Source organism: Manis pentadactyla, chromosome 10 (assembly GCF_030020395.1).
Source record: "Manis pentadactyla isolate mManPen7 chromosome 10, mManPen7.hap1, whole genome shotgun sequence".
Lineage (NCBI taxonomy): Eukaryota > Metazoa > Chordata > Mammalia > Pholidota > Manidae > Manis > Manis pentadactyla.
In genome coordinates, this window is record NC_080028.1 from 57,814,431 (window position 1) to 57,830,681 (window position 16,251).

The following is a 16,251-nucleotide window of genomic DNA, read 5'->3' on the forward strand; positions in this document are numbered from 1 at the left end:
AGGTCTCCCATATTCAGGAACATTTCACCTATCAGCCTCATCTTGAGAAAAGATCCTCTCATTTTGCAAGCACACCAAAATACGGGATCCAAAGCATTGACATTTGAAAGAACAATGTAAATAATCTTAATTGAAGAAATGAAACTCTATCAACAAAATTCAGGTTCTGTCTTCTGGCCTGTTATTGCATCATGAGAAAGTAGCTGGGTGGACTTGTCACTATGCTCAGAGGCTATGTTTAGTATGGTCTGACTTATAGCTGTAGACTAGACCAAAATCTGTAGGGAGAGGAAGGAAATCATCCTCTAGAGAATTTTGGGGACTTGATTTGCAGTCAAGCTGCTTTTCACACAGCAATTCCATGTAACTGAGTTCCATGGTGAATAGCCAGGGCTTCATTTAGTTAGCTGCACTGATAAATCCTAAGTAATCCTTAGGGAAGCCAGCCACTCACAGATGGTGGGATGTCAGCCACTGGGTGAAGAGGCTGGATCTGACAGCTTCCGAGTAGCCCCCAAACCACAGAAAATGAGCTACTCCCCAGCCCAATCTACTGCCCCAGACTCCCCTTTATTTTTTTCTACTGCCATTGGGCTTCAAAGGGAAAACAAAGCAGAATTAGGATGCTTGCTAGACACCCTGACACATGCCACGTTGGGGTGGGAGGAAAGGCGAAAGGAATGCAGGAAGTGGAGATCAGATCAAATTGTGCTGTTGCAGGCGACACTGTTCAGGGCGTCTGAGGAAGAGCCAGACAGGGGAGACCTCAGCCTGAATCCCCTTCCTTCCACCCCCTCCACCCGCCGCCCCCCACCTCCTGCAGTCTGGACTGGTGGGCTGGGTGCTCCCTGCAGGGGTAGGGAGCTGGGTAGCCAGGGAAAGTACTCTGCTCCCCTTCCCCTACTCCAGCTCCAGGTAAATCTGTGCATTAACCCAAATCACAGCCACAAAAGCGTCAGTCCTTGAAATTTTCCTGGAAGCCAGTTCAGCAAGGTGAGCCACAGTAGTAGATGAAATTAAACCATATACCAATTCTCTTCAGCTTGGAAGTCCCTGAATTGTTTGTTTACACAGAGCAAAAAAAGGACTGTAGTCTTTCTTCTTAATTGCTGTAATTATACTTGTGCCACCCAAAGAGAGGCTGTTGATCTCCTTTCTAAAGGGCAATTGGTGTAGCCTCACTCTCCCTAGGGCTTTACAAGGCTGTTCTCATTTTCTGATCACTCTGGCCTATTGAGCTGCCAGGAGAAATTTATTCTCCCTGGTGCACTCTTCCTAGCCCTTTCTCTCTCTCTCTCTCTCTCTCTCTCTCTCTCTCTCTCTCTCTCTCTCTCTCTCTCTCTCTCTCTTTTATTTTTGCCACTCCTGGGTAGCTACCAGGAAGAGCTGACTTCCTCAGGATCCAAAGGGATTGCAATTTCTGTGATCAGTTGTATGTGGTTAGGCGTTCTCAGAGTCTCCTGAATGTGGAAGTACTCAAAAGCCCATAATCTGGATAACAGTGGTCTGTGCTGGCCACATCCTTTAGGAAAGGTTCAAGAAATGTGGGTCAAAGAACTTGCCAACTCTTGTCTGGCTCACGTGCATTCCATGTGGAATTGGGTCCAGCGTTCCCTTTGCATTACCTGTTACGGAGCAATCTGAGGTACTGGTGTTGCCTTCTGTGCTTATCCCTGAGCGTTGTGCCTGAATCCTTTCCCTGTTTAATCGTGAAGGAATGCTGTTCCAAAGACTTGGGGTCAGAAGGGCACAATAAATCAATCCAGATACACCCATAATGAACGGCAAATTAAACAGCACTTGTTTTTAAGTTCATAGGTCCTCTTGGAAGATGCCTTTTTAGCATGAGCAAAATTCCTGGCTTGCAGGTATGCAGGGCAGTGGGAGTGATGTGTGCAGGGCTTGTGGTCTCTAGTCTTTTTAGCCACGGTTAGAAAGTACTAAGAGTACCCCCAAAGTTGGTTTGCCCAACTGGCTTTGCACGCACAGTGCTTCCTGGGACGGGATTTTCTGATTACTGTGGACTCTGGGGTGACCAGACTCTTGGTCCACGGGCACCCTTAACTCACTCAGATGGTGCTAGATGCCTGGGTAGGTGTTTCTGAGAACTCGCCATTCTCAGGCCCACAAAGACTCAGCTAAAACAAATCTATCTTCCAGTGAAATGCAATTCCAGCACAATCACAGAGATACTGCCTATGGCATCGAGAAGATTAAATCAACAGGTCCAGCCCCCTCCCTACCCACACCCAGTCTATGACCACAATAAACTTGTTTGAGCTACATTAGAAAGAATCGAATAACCTTTAGTCTTCCATGGTCCCTAAGCATTTCATAATAAATAATAAAAGTATTTATGACATGTTATGGTGACATTGTGGAATTCAAATGTTGTTAACTGCAACACTTTCTTCCTCAAATGTTAAAAAGAAAGAAAAAAGTATTAGGATTGGGAAGGGAAGACAGGAAGAGCGGCCTTAAAATCCAAGGAATGTGGTAAAGAGAGCCTTGTGTGCTTTTAATGTCATAGAGTGAACGGAACAAGTGGGGCCAGCAGGGGATCGGGGTCTCAGGCCTGGCGGTGCTGCAGTCTGGCCGTGTTACTTGGTACAACAGTATCATCTTCTCTTGAGCTTGGCTTCCCATTGATCAGAAGGAGGGTTGCCGAGCCTTCCCTGTTTATTAGCTATCATGCAGCTCCCTCATAAAACCACTGGGACTGTTGTCCCTGAAAATCAGGGACATAACATCCTGAACCAGGCTTTCTTTCACCCAGGTTTTCGTAACCAGCCGGGCTCAGGGCAGGTAACGGGCAAGAGACAGAACCACCCCGTGTCCCTTGCCTCAGTTTACTGCACTGTGGACTTGACAGCAAAGCCCTGCCCAGGACTCCTCCTGCAGTAGAGGGTAGGGTTTAAAGCATAGGCTTTAGAGGCAGGCTTTCAGCTTTGGTTCTAGACCCAGGGCTCCTGTAACCAACTGTGGGGCCTGGGCAAGTTACTTAACTTCTCTGAGCCTCAGGGTCTTCATCTGGAAAATGGTGGCAGTCTTATCTTATAGGGATATTTTAAGTATTAAATCTGAAAATGAATGAAAGCCTGATGGTGTTTAACACATAAGCTCTCAATGAATGGTAGCCAAGGACATCAGCAGTAATAAAATACGTGTTCTACACCCTAATCTCTTCACAGCAGTAACTGAAGGTAAATGGTGACCGGTAGCAGGAAAGAAGGGTGAGCTGATTGTCTGCGGGAGCTCCTGCCAGGCGCACCTCAGCCGGAACGCACCACACCGACTCTCAGCACCCATACCTGTACTCAAAGAAGCACCATGGAGGCTGCAGGAAACAGGAACGAGAGACATATTTGGAAAAGAATGTTGATTGTACATTCATTCATGCATTCAGCACTAAGTACCTATTCCAGGTATGGTTTTGCTTATTTGCCACGTGCCAGACCTGTGCTGGGTACGCAGCAAGATGACAGATGAGCAACCCCGTCCCTGTCTCAGGGAACAGACAGTCTCCAGGCTACACATAAACGGGGAAGTCGCAACAGAGGACCCTAAAGCTGGGAGAGGGGAGTGCAGGGACCATGCATGGGTGCTGGTGATTGTTCTGATTTGCCCGTAAGGTCCTGATTTTAGCACTGAAAGTCCCACATCTCAGGAGCCTCCTCAGTCCCAGGCAAACTGGATGATGGGTCAGTGGTGAAAGGAGTGGGAGGATCAGCTCCTAACATAGTTTTACCCAGTCACAGGGGGCTTCCTGGCAGAAGGGATGGCTACAATGCTAAGTAGGAATTAGCTGGGCAAGGTTGGTGGAAGGTGGGGAGTGGAGAGAGTCCCAAGCAGAAGGAACCACATGTGCAAAGACCTAGAGGGTGAGAGACCAGGAGGAAGCTGGGGGCCTGGGCAGAGAGGATGGAAGGCCTTTCATTGCCAAGGGCAGGCATTGTCTTGCAAATGTGCCCCACTTCCCCCAGATCTCCCCTCTGGCTCATTCCCTTGAGAGTAATCTGGAAAACTGGGAGAGTTGTCTGGTGCTCTCATACTAAGGAAGAAGACTATCTTTCCATGGTCCCTTCTCATTCTTCTATCTTAAACCAAGAATCCGCAGCACCAGGCTATCCACCAAGAAGGTATCCACTCTATGAACAAGACAAATGGCCTGCACCTTTCCTGTCTATTGTGGCACCCTTACTGAGCAACACAGCTCATCACACAACTGACTTCCAAGGATGTGTCCATCTTAAATGGAGATGCAAGATTATCTATTTTATTTTTCTAAATGGAAAAGCCCCTTTCCTGGTGAGGCATCACACTTTTTCCCATATGTATGGGACTAGAGAACCATCTGGTCTTTTAGTTTTTCCTTTTCATTATTCCCAAAATGTTTGCTCTATAGAATGCTCTTTGCCCTAGCTTGTTTCTGTCCTTCGCATATTTCCTCTGTAAACATGAGCAGTATTAAATCAAGAGTGTACTTGTTTAATTTTTCAGCACTTCTTTCCCAGAGTGGAAGGTGATTTCTGGATTGCTAATCCTCTAGGTATGCATTTCATCTTCTGATATTGGGCGGTTATAGACACATTGGGAAAAACAACTTGGTGACTTTTCTAAAGCCTCTTCCAGAACAGAAAAGGAAATTTTAAAAAAAGGTCCTGACATTACTTAATAAAGCTTTATGAGTAACTCCTTTGCTACTATAGATAATGTTGCTAGTGCATACTGCTCCATGAGAGAATACATCCCAGGCTACACTTTACAAAGGGCAGAAAACTTTGAGCTGTCTTGCCAATGCTTTATACTAAGTGCCAAATCCTCATTACTTTCTTGGGCATTTATTGTAAGAACATGAATCATGATGCATTGCTCTGGTATTCGTGTGGCTGCTCAGTGTTTAGCCACCAGGACCTCCACGGAGTTGACTTTATTTGGTTTTCCACTTCCGATTCTGAGCGAGAGCCACATGAACTCAGACATGAAGGCTGACAGGAGCCCGAGTGGGCGGCCCTTCATGTTGCTGTGTTGGTCTGTCTGTACTCAGTGGTGGTGGTATGTGCAGATCCGAACCACTTCAGGGGATGTTGGGCTGCAACTAGCCCCACTTCCTCAAATTTCCACTGAAACAAGAGGCCTGAGATGCTGCTCGGGATAGCCTGGACATTCGTCGCAAACTGTTGGGCACTTGGGAGAAATGTGGCTAGAATTTTGGAGCATTGACATGTATGTTTTCTAACTTTCCCTGTATAATCTTGATAGTTGGGCTGGATGTTAAGCCCTGGAGGTAGGGGACTTCCTAGAGGACAGTCACTGCCCTGAAAACTGTCCAGGGTTTCAATACCAGGTTTTTGACTTGATGGAGAGCTTGAATGAGTAGTCTGTATGGATGAATGGAAGATATGAAGGTTACTAATGCCTAAATGTAATGCTGTGTTCTGCTCTTTGTGGACATTGAGCTGGCACAGCTAGTCTATTTACCATGAAATTCCTAATTATGCTGCCAAATCTCCAGGGGTGATGGTGAAGATATTTAGCACAGGCAACAGTAAAGCAGGATGGACATGATTAGCAATCGAAGGGATGAAGACTATGAACACAGACATGGCCTTACCTGTGCATCTCAATTGAGTATCAGTCCAGCAGGGCATCAACCACTTGCAGTGGCTATGGTACAGGCATTGAAACTGTGAGTTCATTCATAGATTTGTTCAGTAAATACTGCATGCATACTTCATGTCATTCATTTTGTTATCACTGGATGTACAGTGCTGAGCAAAACCAGACATGTTCTTGTCCTCATGGAGCTGACAGTATATAAAGACATACAGATACTAACTGAGTAATCACATAAAAAAATAAAACATCAACCTTGACAAAGAATTGCACAAGGTACCTGAGAGGCCTTGACTTAGCTGAGGATATTAAATGAACTGAGACCTGAAAGACGAGAAGTAATTAATTAGACTACTCCGTGAGGGAGTAGTGTGTGCATGAGAACCTGAGTGATTCGCCCAGTCACACAGTTCAGAACTGGTGAAGTCAGAGAAGTTATAGAGCTCCAGGCGTCCCAGCCAGGGTTTATACTAGCCCTGTCCAATAGAACTTTCTATAACAATGGAATGCTTCATAGCTGTCCTGTCCAGGGTAGTGGCCATTAGCCATATGTAGCTACTGAGCACTTAAACTGTGGCTAATGTGACTGAAGAAATGAAATTTTATGTAATTTAAATGTAAATAACTACATGTGGCTACCATATTTGAAAGTACAGATCTGAACTAAGCCAGGTTACCTGGAGCAGAGCATCATTTCAAAGGGGAGGATATGCTTTTTTCTGAGATGATGTTAAGTGCATCGACCTCAGGGACTTCATGTACTCACTCAAAACTAAAAATACCCTGGGTGCTCACTATGTGCCAGGCACAAGGCTGGACCTGGAGACTACCTGATTAATAAGACCAAGCCACTGCTCTTGCAGCATTCACAGCCTCACAGAGAGAACACGCTCAGACAAGCGAAAGCAGTACCATGACTGAGGAGACAGTGTCTTGCTCTTTAAAGATTGCTGTCCACGGGAAGAACTGAGGAATAATTCTCCAACTCAACTCTGGGTTGAAGCTTCACTCTATGCCTGAAGCTCTTAATTCCTAAATTCTAAGTGTTCCCATGCCAGAAGGCTTTCAAACAAAGGCGGAGAGCTTTAACATGACATGCTATGCACCTTTTTGAGTCCCCCCAATCCAGTATGCCCGGTGTCAGAAAAAGAGGTAAACTGGGATTTCCATAGACTTTGGCTCTTTATATGTAGAGCATCTATTGCTGAGTTTGGGGAGTTGGGACCCCCAATAAATATTCTTCAAAAACAGATCATGGGAACTTGAGTCAAGGATCTTGTAAATGACATCCCATTTTAGTCTCAGCCAAGCGGTATTTTCACAGGACTTCCAGGTATTGGCCTCTGCTTCTCATCCAGCCTAAAGAAAGACCTATTAATAAGTTTTAAATATTTTTTAAAAGCATTTTCTCACAAGCAGTACTGTTCAGTCACTTCAAACATTTGAACCTCCTGCTGCTGCACACAGAATGCTAAGTTATTACATCATCATAAAAAACACTTCCTGATACTCAAACTCCTTATGCCTAAATATTCCATTTCTGCCCATACACAATTTAAATTGTCACTTCAAAATAATTCATGTCCATTTATCAGAATCTATTAACTACCCCCTAAAATCAATCACCTGGTAAAACAGTACATACCAGGGAGAATAAGGAGACTTTTTCCAATATAATCCCAGGATACCAGCCCAGGTGCTTCTTATGGTACATTGGTTTTCCTGGTGGGTTCCAGCTCATACTTTCTCTCTCCATCCTGGAGACCCAAGAGGCAGGAACCCAGAGGAGGTACTCTGTTGGGCTAGTCAGTAACATCTAATACTGCCCAGAAAATTAGCTGGGGAACTTGAAGCAAAGGCCCCTCCAGATACACTGAACTAGAATCATTAATGGGTCCTAAGAATCTGTATTTCAAAAAAAAAGTACCTCAAGGGATTTAGAAATGACTGGTTAATAGACTAGAAATATCACCTTATTTGATTAGCCTATTTTATACTGTTACATTTATGATATAATTTTCAAAGTATGAAGTTCATCAATGTCTATTTTTCTCTTGAATTAAATAATTCTCATTCAGGAGAACTTCAGAATTCCCTAATTCCGAAAGATCTAGTAATCTCTTCTGTAGTATTACTAACCAGAGCATTGTCTTTCCACTGTCAATACTTATTTACATTTCCTAGAATGTGTGTTTATTTCTTTTTTCACTAATGCTTCTTGAAGCTCACTCTTTTCTCTGGGTTAAATTTTGTTCCTGCTGAAGTAAATCCTCTGGTAATTCTTTCCATGAAAGTCATAGCAGTAAAATTCTTTGGTTTTTTAAAATCTGAAAAGATCTTTATTTTGCTATCACATTAAGTTACCTTCGTAGATTATAAAAACTAAATTAACAGTTGTGTTCCATCAGCACTTAGAAGATATTATTCCATTGTCTTCTGGAATTTGTTATTAATGATGAGAAGTCAGCTGTTAATTTGATTATCATTCCTTTTAAGGTAGTATGTCTTTTCTCTCTGGGAGCCTTTATCTTTATTTCCATGTAAAGTAGTTTCATTAATATGTGTTTAGTACTTAATTATCATTTTTGGATTCCATGTTCATTTTCGATGTGAGATTCATAATTTTCTTTATGTCTTAAAACATTTTTACCATTATCTCCTCAAATAATACCTCTCTTCCACACGTGGGACTTCTCATTCTATCTCCATATATTTCATCTTCTCTTTTATGTGCTCCATTTTTTTTTATCACTCAAACTGTGTTCTGAGGGATTTCCTAATATCTATCTCTAATTAACTAATTTTTCCCCTCAGCTCTGCTTTACTGTTTTACTCATATATTAAGACTTTACAATTTTTTTAATGACTATATTTTTCATAATTAGAATCTATGTTTACCTCTTTTTAGAAATTCTTCCCTTATTTTTCCTAACTTTTTTTTTGCCCATTTCTTTTCTTTTCTCTTGGATATTTAAAAACGCTCATTAAAAACCTCTTTCAGGTTGCTCAGTTGTCTCTGTTCTTATGCATTTTCTCACTGCCCTTCATGGGAGTTTGTTTCCTTTTGTGCTTCTGAGCTCATGTTCAAGAAGAGTTCTTTTCCAGGGGAGAAATCTTTACGGGGAGGTCAAAAGTTTACTTTTGTACCAGTTTTTGTGTTAGTTTCTCACTCTCATATGATATAGCATGATTTTGACCCCATTTCTGGACAGAGTGATCTTGGGGTTTCTGTTTCTTGCAAGTGACATTCCTTCAGTGCCACATTCCTAACCTGTGGACAGAGTTTTCCTAGTGTTACATCAGGACAGAATGTCCCAGTGTCTGTCTTTAGGCAAGATTTTAGGTTCAGATTTACAACACACATGGGGTTATGTGATTTCAACAACTGTCCTGCACTGCTGATAGTACCCGGTCCCAACGTATTCCAGCTCCAACATGCCCACAGGGAACTCCACGTTCAACTTTTACCTAGAGCTCTCTTTTAAAGTGGTGATTCAAAGCATGGAGTCTAGATTCTGATAACTTGGAATTAAAACATCAGCTCTGCCACTTATTAACTGTATACCTTTGGCAAGTTACACAGCTTCTTTGTGTCTCAGTTTCCTCAACTGATGGGGATTGCAATGTACCCTTACAGAGTTATTGTGAGGATCAAATGAGTTAATAGCAGTGAAATATTGAATGGTGCCAGGCACAGGACAGACATACAATACTGTCATTACTTCTTGCTTTCAAGTTTGCTTAAGTATTAAAAATTGCTCTACTACATTACAGATGTCTATAATCATATATTTGTAATATATGTTATTTTGTTAAATACGTGTATTTTTTGTTATGTATGTACATATGATTGCTACATATGTGCACATGTAAGTTTTCTTTTGTAATTTATAAAAAATATGTTATCCGTGGCTGGTATAAGATTTTAACTCTGTTGGAGAAATTTGACCTTTCTAATGTCAGAGCACAAGCAGGATATGGGAAGCTTACATTATATTCGGTTGCTGTATGCAGGATTTGGGGCTCCTGAGTGCTCAATGGTTGAATTCTTTTTCCTCATTAAAAGCTGGGTTGGCTCTGCTATCCTCCTCTTTTCCCATGGCTGTCATCGCTGATCTTCACAAATCCATCTTTATTTTGAAGGTCATGGAACTCCAGAGATATTTAGATGTATTTGAGCTGGCAGGAAAATTATTTTACTTCATTCATTCCTCCATACAAAAGGTTTTTTATTTTGCATTTCACCATTTGATTTGACCACACCAGCAAGTCTGTTTAACTTGAATGTGGTATTTTCACAAGGAATAGTGATCTAAGGGAAGGAGGCCTGTTCCCAAAAGTGGGATTCTGGATGCTAGTCTTGGCTCAGTTTCTGGGGTTTATTCAAAGAGAGTTTATAAAACCACTCTGTTTGTATTTACCAAGACTATTAGTGGGGAAAAGGGGCAAAAAGACAGCTGGGTTTCAAAATTCTCTGAGGATAAATCAATCATTAGGTAAATCGTGTTTACATGAGTAAGCAAGTTTTGATGCAATGTGTCAGACTACTCAGCTCCTAGCCACGGGTCAGCAAGGACTTAGATGTACAATCAACCTTCTCTCATTCCTCAGAAATAAATGCAAAACTAGCCAACTAACCAGCAGGCTGCTCTGAGGTTTCTTGAGTCGGAGTGTCTGAAAAAAATTATTCACCAACTTTTCCTATCCTTTAGCTTTTTAAACCAACTAGAAATGCTAGTAAGCTGACTTGCTGCTCCCCTGTAGATGCAATAAAGAGCACTACTTTCTGTGAGTTTCTGTCTCTCCTTCCTTCCTTTCTATTCTTGGAAGCCCAACAGTAGCTGTGTACATTTTGGGGGCCTATAGTTTATCAGAGGCACTTATGATATGTTAAGCATCCATTTTGGCAAAAAAGCCCCCAAAGATAATCTTAAACTTGCATAGGAAGTTTGGCTATGCCCTACATAAAATGGTGTGTAAAATATATGTGTGAGCATATATGTATTTTTAGGCCTGGGTTGGACAGAAGGGTGGGTAACACCACAAAGAGTCATGGAGCCAAAGCATAGTAAGAATCCCTTAGTCTGAGAATTCCTCTCCGCATCACTTCATTCAATCCACAATAAACCAAATGGATAGAGTCACTAAAACAGGGCGTGGCTTTGATGTGTGTTACACAATGTTTCTAAGCTAAAAGGCTGAGTTCAGTAAGTGGTTTCATTAGTTTTGATTTCTGTAGATTGATCAAAGGGGATCAATACACGGTGGATAGTGACATTAGAATTTAGAATTTAGATTGTTAAAAATTATTTTTTTAATTAATTTATTTTAGAATTTAGAATTTAACCCCAGCTGTGTCAAGATGTCATTAATTAATTAATTAATTAATAATTGATTAATTCAGTAAATACTTATCAAGTATCTTCTATGTTTCAGGCACCATGGTAGGCCCTGGAGATACAGTGGAGAATAGTGCAGACACAATCTCTACTTTCTTGGAACTTAAAAGTTGTGTGTCTATAGCCAAATAACTTTACATCTATGAGATTCATTTTTTTCACCTGTAGAATCCTGGTGTAGTAAGTACTAATTAATAAGGAGAAAATGTATGGGAAAGTACTTCATAAATCCTAATATTCAGTATATTGGAAATTACACACACACACACACACACACACACACACACATTGGCACAATTGTCTTCCAGTGGCTGCAAAGCGTATTTGAGGGATTGGTGAAGTATGGTAAAAGAGAAGGTTGTGAGGAGCCTCTCTCAAGACTGAGTTATGATCCTGAGAATGACTGAGGTTTCCCTCAAGAAATTTTGGAGGGAGGCAGGTAATAAATTATAAAGCAACTCAAGCACTTTTGACCCTCTTTTGTATGCATGCTTTAGGACTTCTGGAGCAGCAGTAGGTGGATAATCTGGCAGGCCTCAAGGTTAAGGATGGAAATGAGACAATGTAACACAGCCCAGAAATGTGCCAAGAGTGCCCACCTGGTGAAATACCTGGTCCTGTGAGTGTCTTCTACCTAGACCCCAGTAGCAAGAAAAGACTATGGAGAAAGTGGCTTTTAATGAATACTTTGTGTTTGGGAGGAGGAAGATTGGCTGAGGTGGGCACCTGGACAGAGTTGGACAAAGGCCAAAGAAGCTCCCAGAGTCCAGGGAGAGGCACTGGGCTGGATCTATTCCCCAGCTCCCCGTGGCTCCTCCTTTTCTAGACCAAGGACACATGTCAAGTACTTGTTACACAGAAAGAATACAAAGAAAGGGTGTATTATTCTCAGAAGTGCTTAAATTATGACATCTGTGAAAGAGAAAACATTGTGAGGCAAGAAAGAGAACCAGAATGACAAATTAGTTTCATAAATCCATCCTAGACTCCCACACCCACAGCCACCGCCATCGACAGAGCCACTGTCAGCAATTCCTGGGCTATGCGCGAAGCCCTTATTGAGCTCCTAATTTTTACTCTTGACTTCCTTCAGTATATTCTTCACACAAAAGTCAGTGACTTATTTTCCATCTAAATTTATAATAAAGCTATTTAAGCCTATTTAAAACTATTAAATCTGTTAAAACTCCTGTTTAAAACTATTCTATGTCATCTCTTCACACTTAAAAAGGGACCCCAAACTCTTTGCTCTGACCTACTAGACCCTGCGTGATCTGGCCCTTAAAATCTCATTAAAGGCACCTCCAACCCTTCTTCTTTCTCCCTACCCTTTATCGGCACTGACCTTTTCTGATTTTCCAAAATTTCCAAGCCTCCTTCTGATTCAAGACTTTGGTATAGGCTGTTTCCTGGGCCCTGAAGGCTCTTCTCTGGGTGATTACATCCCTTAACTCTAAGAGGCCTCCCTCGTGTCCCATCTAAAGAAAACTCTCCCTACTTTCTTTCTGTTTATTACAGAACTCTGATTACAGTATGCCCCCCTTATTCACGGGACACATGTTCTGAGACCCCCAGGGCATGCCAGAAACCGCTGATACTACCAAACTTTACGTATGTTTCATTTTTTTCCTGATAAAGTTTAATTTATAAATTAGGCACAGTAAGAGATTAACAACAGTAATAATAAAATAGAACAATTATAACAATGTACTTTAATCAAAATAAGTTGAATGAGGTCTCTCTCAAAATATCTTCCTGTACTGTACTCACCTTTCTTCTAGTGATGATATGAGATGATGAAGTTCCTATGTGACGAGATGAAGTGAGGTGAATGATGTGGGCATTGTGATACAGCGTTAGGCTACTGCGGACCTTCTGATGGAGGATGACCTTTCTCACTGACCATCAGAAGGAATATAGTTGACTGCTAGTAACTGAAACCTTGGAAAGGGAAACTGCAAATAAGGGGGGAACTACTGTACTTCCTTTAAAGAAGCTGGCCTAGTTTGTAATTATGCACTTACTTATTCACTTATTATCTGTCTCCAGGAGTAAACTGTATGCTCCAGGAAGAACAAATCCATTTGTGTTTATTTGCCATACCCTCGTGCTTGAAAAATAAGATGGTGTCAAACAAGTATTTATCAAAGGATGTAAGGAAAAGTTTGAATTTCTTTCCTCTTAATTCTTACAGAGAGCACAGGCAATGATCTGGGCCACAGTTTCCCCACGACTCCTTGCCTTTCTTTGCATGCAGAGCTGTTCCGTCTAGACTGCCTTTTCCCCTTGCTTGATCTCCAAATTCCTGCTTATTCTGCTTCAAGACCCAATATTACCCTTTCTTCTGTGAAGCTTTCTCTCCTATCTCGTTTCCGTCTTCACTCTACCCATAGGGACCACTAGTAGCATTTATGACACCTTATTGTGATTATATGTTTATATTTCTGAACTGCCCTCCCCTACGTGAACTCTCTGAGGACAGGAGGCATTTCTTACTCCTCTTTGCATCTGCAGCACCTGTGGAATGGTCTGGAATGCAATATTTGCATGAGCCTACAGATTTGTATGTATATATACCACAGGGCCCAGGGAAAGCTGGCTGCTCCTGGTGGATTCTGCCAAATGGCAGGGTTGGTGGTGGTGTGGAAATGTGTTTCTCCTGTCGAACAAAGAGCCATCTATGAGCGGGGAGGATGGCACACTCCCCCCACCCCGCCCCCCGACTGCAGGCCCCATTCAGAGGTGAGAGCAGTCTGTGTCCCTATCTCCAAAGGGCTTTCCCTCCCTCTGCGGGGAGAACATTCTGAAGGCAGATAGCAAGCTGAAGTCACCCAGAACAAAAGCTGCTAGCCAGCTGTGGCCCTGCAGCCCGGCGCCCCTCCCCCTGCAGCCCTGGGGCCATTACTCCCTAATGGGTGAGGGGTGTGAAGGCTTCTGGTGGAACATCTGCTCAGGGTCACTGCCAGCTGGTGAGACCAGGACCAGGAGTTCCCATCTGATTTCCTGCGGCTGCTAGAGGTGCCCAAGCCAAAGAGCAAGTGAGGAGCCGGGGAGGCTGCCTGTCTGGGGTGAGGCTGTCCGGAGGACTGAGGCCTGCAGCGCCCAGGCTCATTCCTACCGCTGTCTTTCTTACCCTGGTGGTCACCTTTAGACTTCGGCATGGCCTATGCTTGTGAGCTCAGGCCCTCGACAAGGAGGAGTTGTTCCTTGCTTAGCACACCCTGGGCCTGAAGGGCAGGCTCTAGGCAACCTGTGGAACAAAACCGAGTGTGTTTTCATTAACCCGCATCAGTGTTCCTGTCAAGATTTCCCAACATCGCTTCTGCTCCTTCCCCAGGGACCCCAGTGTTCTCCCATCTGCTTCATTTCTCCCCAAAACAGGAAAGCTGGGACACCTAGACTATATTCCAGATCTTTCCTTCTGTGTCTTTGCACTCTGTTAAAGGCAGCTGCTCTGACAAGGATTCCTGGGGTAGCGTGGAAATAATGATAACACCTGGCTGTGTTCAGGAATAAAACGCAGAGGAACTAGTGGAAATGTCAGGTTTTGTGGTAGGCATTTGGGGGCAGACCTGCATTTCAGTAGTTCCTCAGATCAGTTCCACCTAGCCACTGATTCCAGGTCTGATTTTCCCTCTCGAGGCCTGGGCATGTACACCTAGATGAACATGAGTTTGGACTTTTAGAGGGTCCAGGCTGCCTAGAGAACTTCGGTCAGCTAGCTGCAGCCCCACAGAGCAGACGTTATCTTAATGATACTGATAGAGCGGGAGTGTCGCACATCATTAAAATAGCTGATTGATTAGAAGAAAATAATTAGCTTGCCCTGCCTGTTGGAAAGCCCTTTGACATACCAAGAAGGAGATATGGAAGGGACGAGGGGTCATCCATCTTTTGATCATTTGTTTTCCCTCCAAGGTGATGAAAAAGCCCTGATAACCCTTGGGGAAGGGAAGGCATATAAACAAGTTGTAGCTCTTCTCTGCCATTTACTCAGGAAGAAGCTATCTGCAGACGCCCTGGAGTGTGCTGTGTTTATTCCAGTTACATAGATACACTCCTTTAAATCAAACACTCTGTTAGTGCCTCGGAGTTGTAAATCAGTGGTTCTTTTCAAGTGACTTGATAGAATGTGATATTCCACTCTCTCCTGACAGGCTATAAACACAGAAACCTAAATATTATAATCAAGGCCAGCCATTGGCAGGACTATGAAGAAGGGCATGTAGATTTGAGTGGCTTTTCATGCCCTTCTTGCCTTCCGCGTACCTGTCTTTCTCCAGGTGTTCAGTCATCCTCTTTGTCCACTTGGGAGAGAAGTTGACAAACTTATTTGTACTCAGGCATGATATGGTTTAAGGCATTTTTATGCTCAGAGACATTTACATTTTAGCCAAAGGCACAAAGACCTTTAAGCCGAAGGTGGTCTCTGGAGAGGTATTTTGCTGATGCGACGAGCCTTCCCACTCTGCTGGAAATCATGCTGCCAGCTCTGGGTGCCGCTGGTAATACCACACCGCTGAGGGAGAGAAGGTAGAGATCTGGGGGATAAGTGGATCCCTATCACATGGGAGCCTCCAGACGATTCTGAGATGTATCCTATGCCTCCCTCCCCATCCTGACTCTCCATCATTGCTTCAAAGAGCAACAGATGAAAGAAGGTTATGTTCATGTTAGAAATAAGGTGGTAGAACACCATTGGCTTGGAGAACAGAATCTGAATTTGGGAGTCAGTTGGCATTGTATGTTCTGCCCCTCATCAACTGTCCCTTTGGTCACATTTCTTAATGTCCCCACAACAAAAATATGAACCTTACAATGCCATATGCAACTTGCATAAGGTAATGTGGGAGAAATGCTTAGACAATAAATATTAGTTTTCTTCCTTTTTTAAAAAATAATACGGAACTGAATTTTTCCTGAATATAAACTGTAGACTCTCAACTGTTAATCAACTGGTACAGCTTTTTTTTTTTTAAGATAACATTATTAAATTTTTCTGAGCCTATGAGTAATACATGTTCTTTGAGGAAATTTGGGGAACTAAAAGAAAAGAAAATCCCCTGTAACTTTTCTTTAGGCAAAATCACTAGCTGTTTGTTTTCCAAAAATTTTTCCAGTACTTTTTCAATGTGTATGGGCACTTCTTTTTTTGGACAATGTCCTCCATCATCCCACCACACACACACACACTCTGTTTTGTGGCTTTCTTTCCTCCTTTAATACCTCATGAGCA

The 16,251-nt window shown here is 42.8% G+C and overlaps 1 long non-coding RNA gene across 1 annotated transcript; it reads right to left on the minus strand.

The window, feature by feature from the left end:
* Positions 1-1,403: 1,403 nt before the first annotated feature.
* On the minus strand, positions 1,404-13,231 carry LOC118917328 (uncharacterized). The gene is made up of 3 exons (XR_005026767.2): positions 12,786-13,231; positions 5,615-5,807; positions 1,404-3,337 (listed from the first exon to the last, which is right to left on the minus strand). It is a non-coding gene; the product is annotated as an uncharacterized LOC118917328 (long non-coding RNA).
* Positions 13,232-16,251: the final 3,020 nt, after the last annotated feature.